At 36.8% G+C, this 16,145-nt stretch overlaps 1 long non-coding RNA gene across 1 annotated transcript; it reads left to right on the top strand.

The window, feature by feature from the left end:
- Window positions 1-2,652: 2,652 nt before the first annotated feature.
- On the top strand, window positions 2,653-14,382 carry LOC116724696 (uncharacterized). Its single transcript, XR_004340251.1, has 2 exons — window positions 2,653-2,878; window positions 14,107-14,382. It is a non-coding gene; the product is annotated as an uncharacterized LOC116724696 (long non-coding RNA).
- Window positions 14,383-16,145: the final 1,763 nt, after the last annotated feature.

Raw genomic sequence — 16,145 nt, 5'->3', positions numbered from 1 at the left:
AGAAATTAGTAATGTTTTTCTTTTAAATAAAGCTAAGTGGGTTTAAAATGACAGTTTAGAAATAAACTAACCAAATTAATTGTGTTGATCCACCTCAGAAAAATCATGCAAAAAGTGTAAGCAAAAGAAATCTGGGAGACTTTGCACATGCAAATTTGCATGCAGCCTTTTGTGCTGTGGAGGATAAATAGGTGACTGCTTCACCTATTTAGTTCACAAGAACTAATGGTATTTATTTCAGTCATTATCTTGCGGGGGGTGACCAAGGTTCCATCACTATGTGACAGCTGGTCAGCAAACCTGGCAAACATGATTGACATGGCAGCACTGAATGCACATGTGCTTTATCAGGCATGCATTGGGGTGCAGGAGAGACGGGTGGACTTCCTGGTTGAGCTTGCAAAAGAGTTCGGTAACTCTCATGTGAGTGAGAAGAAGGCACACAAGGAGAAACTGCTTCGGCAACAACCTTCCACACCCAGCTCAGGCAAAAGGGCGAAGTGTCAGGTCAACCATCGATGCAGGATGCGTGTCCTGAGGCCGAAACATCATCAGTGACCCCTCACACCCCCACCATGGACTGTTCTCCCTGCTGCCCTCTGGAAAGAGGTTCTGCAGCATCCGGTGCAGGTCCACCAGGTTCCGAAACAGCTTTTTCCCACTTGCCATCAGACTGCTGAACTCTTAACTGGACTGCACTCAAAATCTGGTCTCCACTTTATACCTTGCACATGTACAGAGCTAAATAACTTCTATTTTCTGTCATTCCTGCACTTTATATTTTATATTTAGATTCATATTTTATACTGTATTTTATTTTATTCTGGAGTAACCTCACAACATTGGAACCTCAAACATTGTCCTGAGCCGTATGCAACGAAATTTCGTTCTGTATACACCCTGTGCATGCAAAATGACAATAAAGTCAGTCTAAGTCTAAGTCTAAGGAACAATTGTGCAACTGTGAGATGCGTTGAGGCCATTACCAGAGTAATTACCAGGGTAATTACCAGGGTAATGGCCTTATTTACAGAGCAAAAGCACCTGCTAGCTAAAATCCTTCAGGTCAGTCGACCCGTCTCTGGACTCCAAAGGTAGAAATGTTAAATGACCTTTCTCTGGTATTGCGTGTGTTAAAGTGAAGTTTTTATTAACCTCTTCCTGCTAGCTGCCCCCCCTGGAGGAATGAACTCAGACGTCTTTTATACGGTGCAGGTGGGTCTCATCAACGTCTGATTGGCTTTGCTGATCCAATGGGGTGGCTGCTCTCCTGCAGCCTCTAGGCAGCCAATCAGAAAGCTGTGCCTGCACAGCTGATCCTGCATAATAGAAAAAAAACAAAGAGCCTCCACAGCCTGAAGAGGCCAGGGGCCGCAACAATGTTTATGTAACTTTGTTGTGTTTTTACACCAGTAAAGTAACTCAATTAAAGTCTGACAAAGGTACCAGACGGATTTGACAGCCCATCTGTCAGTACAGACACTTTCAGCTTAGCATCTGATAGCAGCGTTGGAGGCGTTTGTTTGGCATTCGAGTTCAAACAATAAGTAATCACGGTTCGGCAGTGAGCCAACAGGAACAATGAACACTAACAATGATTGCAACAGTGGTTTTTCTCTGAACTGGAACGTTTTTCCGCGTGTTCATGATTGTACTGTATTAAAAAAAAAAACAAGAGAAAAGAATCTAAAGGTGCCACCCTTATTCTCAACCACAATACAGAGATTTCCCGGTTCACCCAAAGCTGCTGCTCTTACTGAAAATCATTCAGAGTTCGTGAAGGAAAAGTATCACTTTATCAACGTCGGTTATTAAACTTTGTTTCGCATCCATACTGACTGCATTGTTTTGAGGATTTACTGCAATACGACTCCGTTTCTTGGTCATTGCAGCCATTACAGGTTTTACCTGGAAAAGCTTCTTTCAGCTGACTCACCTTCATCTCGACCTTCAGGCCAAACTGGATGTTTTCCTGCCAAACAGAAAAGGCTTTGTGGGAAAAAGAAAAAGCAGAAAACAAAAACGGGACGAACCATCAAGATTTAAAAGTTTGAACAAATTGATGTTGCAGGTTTTGGTTTTTATGCTCCTAAGTTGTTGAACCAACTGCATGAAAACCTGATATTTGCAGAAACTGTTGGATGTTTTTTTTTAATACAAAAAGGCCAAAACTGCCTTATAATTTCTATGCTGTCTTTATTTGCCCCAGTAAAGCTTGAAGATGAGTCATTTGGAAGATATTATGGTTTATTAGGGCCAATGAAGATAGAAACAATGAGAAAATACTTGCTAAAAATCTGAGAAATTTAGACATTAATCTTTGGGGCGTGCGGTGGTGGCGTAGCGGTTGGCGCGACCCGTATTTGGAGGCCTTCAGTCCTCGACGCGGCCGTCGCGGGTTCGACTCCCGGACCCGACGACATTTGCCGCGTGTCTTCCCCCGTTTCCTGTCAGCCTATCATATAAGGGACACTAGAGCCCACAAAAGACCCCCTGGAGGGGTAAAAAAAGACATTAATCTTTGAAAAAAGTTAAAATTTTCTGAGCTCATAAAGGAGAAAGTCTTTGACTTTGGAAAGTTTTAAAATTTTCTGATTTCTTTTCTCCAAATGTTTCATTTTGGGATTCAGAAATTTCCCAGTTTTTTCTCTCAAATTATTGAGTTTTGAAACTCAGAAATGTAGAAGTTTTTCTAGAAAATTTCTGCAATTAATAGCGTATTGTGACGGAGGAGCCGTCACGAGCTGGGACTTAGAGTCCGTGTCAGAATACGCGCACACATGGTGTCAGGAGTGGGATTATGGCAAGCCGGAGAAGAGGATCTCGTTTGGTGAAGCAAAGATCTGGTCTTCGATCACAATCAAAGATGGAAGAACAGGTGACTGACAAAGCATGGGAAAGCATGCCAACGTCGGATGGATCAGATGAGGAAGGTGAACCAAAGCCTGGCCCCAGTGGATCAAGTGCATCTGGCAGTGAGTTTCTCACTTTGATGAAGGATTTTATGACAGGTCAGCAAAAGCGAGAGAAAGGGCTGCTGAAGGAACTGCGAAATCTTAGGATGTCCTTCGTGTGTGGTCTGCACCTGCCATCTTTGTGAGAGTTTAATAAATCCTCTAAAACGATCTCCGACTTGGACCAGTCATTGTGTTTGACTAAATCATAATAGAACCCCGTCACACGTATATTTTTTAAAAAATTTTTCTATCTTCAGTTGCCATCGATTCTTGCAGCTTCATCAAACTTCATTATAGGCAAACCGTATCAGTGCTTGACCTAGATTGGACTAACCTACTTTAATCTGATTTAATTACTTCTGGCATAGATTCAAAAAGGCTTCTTTAACATTCCTCAGATATTAGTGCTTATTAAAATGATTACATTTCCTGTTGGCTGCAGATTCGTCTCATCACACCGAAGGTGAGAATCTCGTGTTCCTCCACACGCCACACCGGTTCTGTTGAGAACTGGAGTTTACTGGAAAACTGAACTAGTTATCGTGCTCAAGGAACTAGTTGGAGATTATTTGAGATTTGTGACATTTTCAGAAACAATATTGTTCCTCCCTGGTCGTTATACCTCCACCTGCAGCCCAGACTGCTGATTCAATGGATCCATGATTTTCTATTGTTTTCTATTGGTAGAAAACCCAAAAACTGTAACCAAGTAAGAATGTAACTAATTCAATGTGTTTTTACTCAAGTAAAAGTAAAAAGTGGCCGACCAAGAAATTACTCAAGTACTGAGTAACTGATCAAACTATCAATCATTTAATATTTAAAAATTACATAAACAGATGGACCAAAATATAAAGTACTGAAGTAAGAGTATAAATACTTTATAAAATTACTCAAAAGTACAGAAATAAAAATGATCAAAAAAGTAAATTGTTCTAAAGTTACTTAAGTTTATGTAACTGAGTAAATGTAACTAGTTACTACTCAACTCTGTTTATTTCCAACATGTCTCGATCTCTATCTTTTTCCATTTGCTACTGTTAGGTTTAAACACCTATTGAGACAAATTAAACAAACACAAGAAAGACAAGAGAGTTCGATTCTTTTATCCTCGCGAGGAGAACAGCCAGAGATGTTTTCAGTCACACATCTCTTCCGTTCTGAAAACATACGTGTCCGTTCTCCCTTTTTATTGCTGTTAGGATCCCTGTTACAGAGAGCGTCTCAAAGGGCTGGGGAAAACACTTCAATCACATGATTGCAACGCAAATGCTAGTCACTAACAAAACACATGGTATCTACAGACTAGATTATTCTGTTCCAGACACAGGATAACACAGAGCAAGTTGTACGTCTTCATGGCAACAGTTTTATAGCCAACTAGCAGGTCAAGGATGCAGATGTTTCTGCTGAGCGATAACCCTGCTGGTTGTCTCTGCTCTTCCTCAGAGAGGCCTTCTGAGAAAGGAATCAAAGTAATTCAACAACACAGAAACTTTCTTTATGCTAAGATGAAACAAATAAAGGCATATAAGACAAGAACATTATAAAGGCACATGAAACAACAAATATTTGATAATAATATATACAATTTACCTAACAGCTACCATTTGATTGGCTGATACCCTGTGTTAACAACTTGAACAAGTTTATAAAAATGAAATGTAAATTTTATGTTGTTTAAACATTTTCTATCTACTCTTAGTGTCACTGTTGTTAAACTAGGACTGCTGCAAATAAAACAAACAAACTAATAGATGGAAATATGTAAAGCCAGTTAAAGTTAAATTGCCTTTGCATGAGACAGTTTCAGTGAATAACGACAACAGTAAACTAATTACTCTCAATTAGGCACAAATGCAGAATCATGGATGTGGAGCCAGGATGATTTAGCATATTTTTCACACTGGCTACAATACAACACTGCAAAAACACAAAATCTTACCAAGTATTTTTGGTCCAGTTTCTAGTGCAAATGTCTGTGTAGCTACTTTAAATAAGACAAAACCAACTAAGATAAGATAAATCTTTATTGTCATTGTCACAAGGACAACGAAATTCAAAGGGTGCCATCAGTCGGTGCACATGCCCAAAAACAAAAAATAACTGTCTCACAATTCACACAACGCAAGAATCAAGACACTTGCAACTTGCAAGTATCTTTAAGGAGCTTGTTTTAAGTAAATAATTCCTTAATTTTGATGAAAATGTCCTCGTTCTATTGGAAGATGAATTTACTTTTAATAAGACAATTTTCCATGTTATAAGTGAAATAATGTGACAATAGAACCAGAACTTTTGCTCCAATGTTAAGGGATTATTTCCTTAAAACAAGCTCCTGTGTTTTGTTGAAAAGTTTCTTGTAAGCTAGTTTTGTTTTAAAGTTTACTAAAACATTTGCACCAGAAATGAGACAAAAAAACTTGGTAAGATGTAATGTTTTGGTGAATGCACAGAGAACAAACTAAATGTTCTGATTGACCTGATTCAATCATCCCATGACGCATTCTGGACTGACATTGTTATTCTAAGAGCTTATTTAATAATGTCCAAAAACGTTTGTTCTTTCCATTAACACATAGTTTCGCTTTACAGGAAAATGCTACACACCTCCTTCAAATATGTTCAGACCTGAGTTACAGGAACAATTAAACGTTCAGGTAGGTTCACTGGAAAAGTCTCACAGCTGGAGGTTTTACAGCCAAAAACTGTTGGAGGACTTTTGTTGCTTTGGCATTAACAATAAACAATGAACAATAAACTGACATGACATTTTTTAAATTAAAATAAAATTTTTTGGTGATACTTTAGTTGAAAGGGTTTGTATAAGACTGACATGACCCTGAATGAGTCGTCATAAATGTTTACGACTGTCGTCATGACGTGTCATTTGGTAAAGAAAGACACTTTAAATGCAATTTTTTATGGAAATTTACATTAAAAGTTTCATTATTTACCAAATAATGTAAAGTTATTTACATTATTTGTAATGTAAATAACTTTACATCTCTGCTTTTTCAAGCGAAAGCAGAGATGAAGATGTTTAATGGACTTTCAATGCAAGTTTTAATGAGACTTTGCATTAAAATTGTCTTTATTTTCCGAATGACACTTCATGACGACAGTCGTAAACATTTATGAAGACTCCTTCATATTCATGAGTGTCATTTCAGTTTTATACACACTGCTTTAAATAAAATGTCACCAGTTTTTAATTTAAAAAGAAAGAAAAATCTTTTCTCGTAGAAAACGGATGTATAATTTATTATAAATCCAAAACTATACGAGTTTTGCATGTTTTTTCTATTAAAAGAAAGAAATATTTAGTTTTTTCTCAGCATTGAAACCAGTAATTTGGTAACTTTTTATTTGAAAACACAAGATCTAATAAAATAATTCTGATATTCGGTAGAGGTGCAGCCAGGGACCGCACAAAGTCAGGCCATGTGCCGCAAAAGGCCCCCAAGCCACACTTTGAATCACAGCATTCTTGTGTTTATTTTGCACCTGCAGGCAGAACGAAGGTGGAGCAGCAACGATTTAGCATATTTTACACCCACGGGACATTTGACTCATTCGTACGGCAACATGTTGCAAATATAAATCTACTGTCAGCTGCTGCACAGATTTGATCATTTAATAATGGGTCCGTCAGCAACAAATCTGGATTAGATTAGATTAGAAAATAAGATTTAATGAGCTGAAATTCTGGCAGCAGCAAATTTTCAATGCAAGGAATCTTCAAGGAAAGATTAAACTTAATCACTAAGGTTCAAACTGCCTTAAAAAGCTCAGTATTATTCTAGGACAAGAATCAAAACTAAATGTCACTCTGATCTAGATCTGATATGTAGCATTTCTTCATGAGATAAAATTCGTCCTCACAATCTGTGTGTGTGTGTGTGTGTGCGTGGGTGTGGGTGTGTGTGTGTGTGTCAGCTCATCAACTTTCTAAATTTATGCAGGACAGATTTATTTAGCTGGTTCTCATGGTAGAAAACAGGAGGCAAGGTCATGGCAGCCATGTTTTACCCTGGAACAACGCTACAGAAATAGTCCGGATTCATTTTCCTACGACTGATTTTTTAAAAACAAAAATGTACAACAACATTTTAAACTCCAACTTAGTAGTTTGTCATTGATTCCCATCTTTTACATGCAGTTAATAGGAGTTGATTTAATTAACATTAGTTTATAGGAAACCCAGCAAATCATACATAATGTGCTTCCTGCACATTTAGAAGAAAATATTTTATAGCAAACCATTCAGAAGGTTAAGATTCATTATAGTCAATATGTTTTACTCGAATTCACTCTAATTATTCAAGCATTAATGACTAAAATCATAGCTTCAATAATCACAGCAAAAAGATAAAAAGAAACTACATTTTTGTCAAATGTTCACCTAAAGTCAAGTGGAAAACATTCAACCATTACAATTCAAAATACGGCCCAGAGAAAATTAACAATCCAGTATCTTAGATTCAAATCTGTATTTTAAAGCCACAAACTGAAATATATTTTATTGAAATATTGGACAGAGCTTTGCAAGACTAAGAAAAGAGGCAGATAAAAACTTTAAACTGTCAACAAGGTTGCTGCACATTTTTCTAACAAAAAACATGAAAGAAAATCAGTGAAGGCACATAGGGAAGAAGAGAGGAAGAAAAGTTAAAATACAAACGAGAAAGAAGGGCAGACACTAGAATGAAAGGATGGACAGAAATAAAGAAAAAATATATGTTTGTATTTTTGCTTTGTTTTTCCATATTTATGCATGCCTGGAAACCATTTGAACTAAATGCACAACACACTTTTCAGATTATTTATACATAACAAAATCGAAATAATTAAAAAACAACAGCATTATTTTACTTTTCTTCCACCTCACAACAATTATGTGTTACATTGTTTCTCTATCACATAAAATCCCAAGACAAACATTTCAGTTTGAGGTTAAAACATAACGTGAAAATGTTTCAAAGCATTCGTTATTTACATGCCTGTATTATAAAATCAAAGTACTGCATTAAAAATCTGCTTTCAGCCATTTTAATCCCCTAAAATCAGCAAATACTTGCTCAGTTAGCATCACACGTCAACAACAGCAAAGACCAGAAACTACAGCCGACCCAAAACCACAAGTAAAATGTACAAATTAAACATTTCAGTGCAGTACAATAAACCAAGCTGTCTTACCTCAATGTATGTTTTCATTTGCTACACGGAAACCGTCGTACTGTAAGGAAAACAGTTAGCCATCATTAGCCAACATGGAGCTCAGGGGCCTCATGCATAAAGCCTGTGCTTAAAAACTTGGGTATAGATTATGTCTTTTACCTTGTAATGATCTATTCCTGGTTTAGCTCTCACTTCATCCCTAAAGTTAAAACTTCTCAGAAAGTGAGCCAAAAAAAACAAGATGCTGCCGTCTGTTTGGACCAGTTGCAGAGAGGGCAAAGGAAGAAAGAAGAGAAAAACAGAGCCAACAGTATGAGGGTGAGAATAAACACAGAAATGGCTGCAGTAAGGCACACTGAGAGAACACAGAGCAGCTTTGGGGAACAATTTTAGAGCAAAATTAGTAGCAAAGCTCATATCTTCCCATCTAAACTTGAAGCTGGTTCTATAAGAGGCAAAAACTTGAGGGTTCTGGTTCCAGTCCTGCTTTTGGGGATTTAATTCAATGTGCAGTGCTGAAATAAGATTGTATAAGATCTTTGGGACTGCGCGTACTGACGTCTTTCTAACTCCTGTCAGAAACTCTGCTGCAATATTTTAATCCTCATGGAGAGACTTACTGAAATGTGACCCGGCAGGGGGGTTCTTTTTAAAACAAGATGCACCGGAACACAGAATAGTTCACAATATTTTATTTAAACAATTTCATTTAAAACATTTCTTTTTAAAAGCATGGCTTCGGGCCCACTACTCTGTCCCTGGAAATGAAAAGGGATTATGTGAAATAAAAGTGACAACTTGAAATTATTCCAAAAAAATAAATGAACAAACAAAACGTGTAATGCCAAAGAAAACAAATTAGTAAATCAAAACAAAAAAGCAAACTCATTAGTAAATTCAATAATAAGCAAACAAACTGTAAAAGGAAAAAACACAAACACTTTAAACGGTGGAACAAATCGTCGTCGTCCAATTTCAGTGCCCTTCAAATGGGCCAGAGGAGTCCTGCCCCACTCGCTCAGCCTGTCCAATCAGCAACAGGTTGCCTTCAGAGCGGCCCAAACAAACAACAAGACAAGACAGCAGAGCGTCCAAGCGCTGCAACTCCAAACAATCCTAAACCAAAAAAAACACATTAGAAAACCCGTGGATTCAGGTAAAGTAAATTAAAATCTAAACAGGTAGCTTACCCAGCAGTAGTAGCACAGCCGACCCAGGGAGAGAGCGGATCAGCAAGCGAGGGCTAGATGGAAGCCGCACGCCGCAACAACCTCCAGCTGCAGCCGCCAACGCCAGCCGAGCAACGCTGCAGAAACGCACGGCAGGTATAGCACCAAAACCTAACCACAATCCCAGCCAGATGGTACAAAATGGCACCTACAATTCAGATGAGCGGATCAAGCACACCAGCCACTTGGGCAGCCGTCATGTAGTAGAGGAAACAAAGACACACACCTCGCAGCGGCCTGCTCAGCTATAAAGCTATTTGCCCCGCCCACCAATCAACTGCACGCTACTTGATACACCTGGTGCACATAGTTGGGAGGGTGAAACACCATCCCACCACAGAAAGAAAAAATAGCAGAAATTCTTTAACTCTGAAGGAATATTCTTTATAATGGTAGCATCATGTTAAATGTACAAAATAAAGTGATTAATTCTGGTCTAAATAAATGTTTTTTTGGTTTTTTGACATTCATTGAGACCAAATTTGATCTATTCATGGCAGATTTTTCTGATCCACATCTTGAGTTATTTGGGTTTTTACTCACCCATAGATAGTGTACAGTAGAAACCAGATATTTACAAACTGTATAAAAAGTTGTTGCCATTTTCAAACATTAAGTCATTAAGTTAGGATAACCAAAACAATTTCTGTTTGCTAAATGCTACATAAATATCATTTGGGGAATGAAACAACTTTACCAGAACATCTTAACATCTTCCTAGAGCAGGATTATGACTATAGGAACAATACAGATCAATAAAGACAAGCACAAGGTAGAACAACTAATATAGTTTAATCCTGAATAAATTACACTCATATAACCACCAGTAAACAGTATCAATATATATCAGGATAAAGATTTATAGAAATATGATACATACTAAGAAAACTAACCAGAAAATTCAGACACCAACTTTAAAATGCACCTAATTATTACTTATTAATTTTGTACATCTCAAATGTAGCTTAAAAACAGACTCCTTGCAAGAATAAACAGTTACTATAGCAACTTTAACGGTGTAAAAGTTACAGAAAGATTGTAACTTTCATTTCAAAGTGCTCTGAATAAGAAAAAGGTTAAAAATAGGCATAAAACATGAGATTCAGAGCTGACAAAGTGGTAGAAAACATTATAAAAGAACAGCATGAATCACAACTTCCTTATAAATTATAAATCACGTTTTTTTCCCCTGTATGAAACATTTACCTTTGATCCAAGCTCAAATGAACAAAAGCTTTCCAAGTACAGATCGTCTCCCTGGCTCTGGCTGGATGCAATTTTAAATGTTTTTAAATCATTAAAACTTCACCATACCATTTATTTTTAATGCGCGTCAAATTGCACCAAAAGTTTCATGCATGCTGGTGGAGCTGAAGAGGCAGAATAAACTTATAGAAAACATGCTCCTGTAACACCAGCAACTCTCTTTAACATTAAGGCAGAAGTGGAAATTAAAGGCGAAACATAATTTATACTGAAGGTAAAGTTTAGAGATAAAACATGAAACATTTACTTATTTATGCCTGTATGAAAAATTTAAAACCATTTCCAATCAAATACTTTTAATGACATGCAAGAAAAGTCAGAAAATTGCTTTGACACCAAGTTCCCAAAATAAAGAAATAAGTGATTAACATTTATTATTCACAGTTAAGATGCATGGATCATATACGTATTAAAGAGCCTGAATACAAAAATGCATAACACATTTTTTTATGTTTCCTAGTAAAAAAAAGTATAAAATCACCAACTTTAGTTGGTCTATTATATAAATTTCCAAATAAAATGCTATGAAGTTTGTGGTTTTATTGTAACAAAATGTGAAATAAAAAACACTTGACTATATTTCAGACATTTTAGTCATTTAGTAAAAATAACAGGAACAGGTCAGTCCAACACTGTCAGCTGTACGAAACATACGACACCTGAAGGTAACTGGTGTTGCCTGGTAACGTGTACAGATGACAACATAGGTTTATTCCAATGTAAACGTCACTGGCATATTAAACAACGGCATATTTTCAGTATCAGAGTTCATGGCTCTCCAAGAGCTTATTGCTTATGTAAAGTATTAATATCAAAACCACTTTAGAAGTGTGTGTGAGATCATTGTCCTCTTAAAGCACCAATACATGTTTTAAAACATGCTGATTCCAGGTACAGTAAACCTTTTAAACTGTGATATAAACAAATAAAAAACATTAAGATTAAGTGAACATACAGAGAAACAAAATGAAATGTGCAAGAAAAAATACATTGGAGGTAAACCCGGACCTTTATTTATTTATTTAAACAGAACTGCTTTTGAAACATTGTGCACATATTTCTATTAGGTTTCAGGTAAGGATGCTTCTTCAAGCTTGACATCAGTAAGCTTTATGCAAAGGTTATGAGTGTTTTAAATCACAATTTGGGAACTTCGCTGAGGTAATATTAAAGAATATAAAAGCATCATCCTTTATTATTTCATCCACTTTATAAAAGTGGATGAAAGTGGCAGAAAAACAGACCCACAGAATGATGCTGCCACTGCCATGTTTGATATTTGGTACAGTGTTTGTAGATTTAACATCTTATCTTAGCTCCTCCAAATATCATCTTAGTCACTGTTTTTTGTTTCATTTAAACATAAAGAATAAACCTTACTTTTTTTTTTTTTGCAATATTTTAAATTAATTGTTTCACTTGGTTTCATAAATTCAACAATTCAAGTTTTATTATAATAATTACGGTAACAGAGAAAATCAGTTTCCCACATGTTCCTGTAAACTGCTCTTCCTTGTGCATTTTAAGGTCTGCTGGAAATGTTTCCACATCAAAATCTCCTGCAAGTTCAGCACCTTTTTCCTCAACTTGTTCAAACAAACAAATTTAACAAGTGCAGAAAAACACACAGAAGTTTGCATTTTAAGTGTTCAGAAAAAAAAGAGCAAAACTATGTACAATCACTCCACTGGTAAAATCATAACCCATTGGCCAACGATAACGAACTCCAACACCAAGCTGCTAATGCAAACAAGTAACACAAACTCATACTTGGTTCCAAAGTAACAAAGAAATCCAGATAAATCTGAGCATTGAATGTGGCACTTACTCTGTACAGTATAATTTTACCAGAACTCACTCAAATATGCTTTTTTTGTATTTATATATCAATAAACATCATGTATATGGAAGGAATCTGTAAAACTTCTCTGCTACATTTCAGAAAATACACATTTTCTGTATTGCTTTATAACTTTTTATATGTTGCAGATAGTAAGCTGTTGCTTTTATTGTCTTATTTACAGGACTGAGCATAAAGGGAGACTTGAAGAAATGAACTAGGATGTCAGGGTAACTTTGAGAAAACGGAGTACTGTAGCACTGAGTTTGGGTTCTGAAAGGCAGGTCAGAGTTGAGGTGGACAAATGTTTTACTGCAAGAATGTTGTGATAAATATCACAAACGGAGACAATACAGGTGCAGGAAGAACATTTACCCATTTGTCCATTTTTTGATCTCATATTTAAGATTTCCTTTTAGTTCCTGTTAAATCATTGGCAGTTGGTCTAACGTTTTCTCATCTCACATTCCCATATTTCTCTCTACCTGGCAGAAAAACAAAAAAAACTCTCGGTTATTCATGAGAGACATGACAGTTTGGTGCTTGTTGCCGATGAGCAGGGCCGTGCAGAGACCTATGGAGGGGCAGGGGCTCAAATTTAAAAAATGGCACATTGAACAAAAACTCCGTACAACAACATAGCAACAACCCATATTAATCAAGAATCTAATTGGATCCTACTGTATCATTGCCATCATGTGGGGAAATGCAAAGCAAATATAATCTATATTTTCCCCAACAGGTATAAAGTTTCTGTTTCTGCTGCTGACAGTCCTGGAGGGCTGAGCTGATCTGAGACTGTAGCTGTTAAACAGACCAGAGGAGAGAAGGTCAAAGGTTATGAAGTTATGAAATAAGCAAATTGCTGCCATTTTACTAATGAAGCCCTAATAATATCTATTTAACCTCTAGAACAACCTGGCTGCAGACTGATCAACCTGGAATCCACCTGGAATCTACCTGGAATCCACCTTGAATCTACCTGGAATCTACCTGGAATCCCCCGGTGGCCCCTGTCAGTCCCCCGATGCTTTGGGGACATTTTGATTCTTTTCATTGTGGCATGTTTGGCTTTTTGCTGCGGTTCTAATTATTGCTACAATATTTTCTCTGATGTTTATTTTGTGACTCTAAATGGGCCGAATCTTCCTTTAACACTTGAGGACAGTCGGTACCATGTCTTATATCAGGATGTCTGATATAAAGACAGAGATTCTTTCTATCTGTCGGTGGACCGACTCAAGCTGCCTGTAGCGAACCGGGCCTTTAGCAGAACGATGAAGTTAAAGTCAGAAGTTTCTCTGCAGCATTTCTGAGTTTAGTGGCGAGGCGGGTTTTGTCCCGCTATTGCAAGGACAATTATGAAAATATAAATAGAAACAGTTTTTCTAACGTCAACATCAGACCTACGTTTTTATTCACAAACCAGTGCATGAAGAAATATTCTTGCCCATAACTTGATAGTTAGAGGACACAGATCCTCCTCCTCCTCACCATGGACCCGGAGTCTGAACAACATGGAGGCTGTTAAGGAGGAAAGTTATTAGATTAGCTTAAACTTTGGAAAAAGCATGGCTCGCCTTTCCTCCTGTTACCCGGGTCGCGAGCGGATGTTGTCACTGCTGGCAAGGAGACGGCGAGGCAGAATGACGTCACAGAGATACAGAGTTTAATTCAATAGAAAACACCGTATGAATTTAACAAGAAACCTCAGAGTATCCAGAAGCACATTCTTTACCTGAGACAAAAGAATTAAAAGAAACAAAGGCGCCTTTGGAGACAGCTGATGCTTAAAAGCAAAACAGGGCAGTTGTCTGAATTCTTATTATTGAGCATTCCCTTTTCTAGTGAAGGCGTTTCTCTTTGTTAATATATGCAAATAGGGCGTACCTCTGTTTTGACCAACCAAGAGCTACCTTGGAAAAAACTTAGACCTTCCCCTGAGTTTTAATGACAAATATCAAGAGTCATTTTAGTTATTAAAATTATAAGTTATTTTCACAAAACCTATCTTGCTCCTCTGCAATCAGCTTCTCCAAAGATTTGAATCTTTACCTTATCACAAACAATAATGAGATAGAAGTCTTTTTCAACCTGTAAAACATAACATTCAAACCATTCCCTTTTTTGGTTCCGATATTGTCATAGTTAGTACATTTTCAAATACATTCCATTTACTAAATTAGTACTTGTAACTTGAGTAATATACTTTAATCTAACCCACTATTGCTATTAATATTAAGAAGGTATATCAGAAATTAAACCTAAGTGTTTCCAAGATTCCTAAGTTTGTGATCAACTCCAGATGCAACTCTGAACTCCTGAGAAACCCCCGACCTCTGACCTGTGAGCCGGGGAAGATATTCTTTATGGCCTCCTAATTTAAAACCTTTCAAGAACTTTGTGTTTTATGGCTGGTCTAAATTACAGCCTTGCCAAAAGAATGTTTATCTGTGAACTCCTGCCTTGCATCTGCTTTTGTCCAAATGGAATGTTGGTCTACTTAAACGCACATGGCATTAGCTTAACTATATTAAACCATCTAAAATAGCCATGATTCCTTAACAAGGCTCTGAGAGTCATTATTAGACTGAGGGCAGCCAGACTAGTTTATTTTTACTAAATTATTATATTTAGCTAAATATTATGGCTGAGGGGCACAAACAGGCCTTCTGACATACAGATTAAAAATAAGAAAATAAAAATAAAAATTTTGAAAAAAAAGGATAAAAAGAGCAGGGGCTCAAGCCCCCTTCTACCCCCCCTCTGTACTTGCCTGCCTAAGACCTATTTATATGGTGAAACACCCACTTCCCAAACTGAAATTAATTAACTAATTAAGTGAATTACTAACCAAAGAACCTATTTAAAATAACAAATTAAAGAAAAATTCTAAATATAAATCAACTAGAAAATAAACAAATAAAAATGAACTAAATAATCTAAATTTTAACTGAAAATAGATAAATAACTATTACACATAGAAAAAAAGCAAAGTTCATTTTACTCAAACATTTATGTATAAAAAAGTAAAATCAGAGAAACTGGTCATTTTAAGAGGTTTCTTAATTTTTTCAAGAGCTGTATTTGGATCATTTAAAAATCACTTCATCTGTTATCAATAACCAGACAATATGTGGGTAAGAGTTTCACCAGCAGAGGGAGACAAACCCCCACTAATGAAGAGTTCAGTTGGTTCCAAGTTAAAAAAGGTTCTGGTTCAGTTGGTGTTGAACAGAACCTGGATCAGCAGAATAACAGCGGATCCAGATTTATGAGAAGTGATCCTGTCTTCAGACGTCAACAGAATAACTTTCCTCTGACTCCCAGTCAGTCTGACCAGTCAGACCAGTCTGGGCTCATTTCTCCTCATAACACTTTCAGTTTAAACTAACCTGTTTATTTGTGGCACCACTCTGGATCTACCGTGGTTCTGTTGGGTCTCAGCTTGTTGTTCAGATATTCTTCATCATCTCTTTGGATAATTTGAACAAACTGTAAGTTTGCTTTGTTTCCTACTTGAACTTTGTCATCAGGATATTCCTGCTTGTTTCTGCTCTCTGATGTTTGGAGAAAATGTTCACTTCTGATTTCAGCTAAAAAACTAAAATCTGCTGTTTGAAGTTCTCTGCTGAACAGCTGGTTTTATTTATTTTCTTCTCTGAACAAACT

Source organism: Xiphophorus hellerii, chromosome 8, assembly GCF_003331165.1.
Source record: "Xiphophorus hellerii strain 12219 chromosome 8, Xiphophorus_hellerii-4.1, whole genome shotgun sequence".
In the NCBI taxonomy this organism is placed as follows: domain Eukaryota; kingdom Metazoa; phylum Chordata; class Actinopteri; order Cyprinodontiformes; family Poeciliidae; genus Xiphophorus; species Xiphophorus hellerii.
This window is presented reverse-complemented; position numbering and strand designations above follow the sequence as displayed.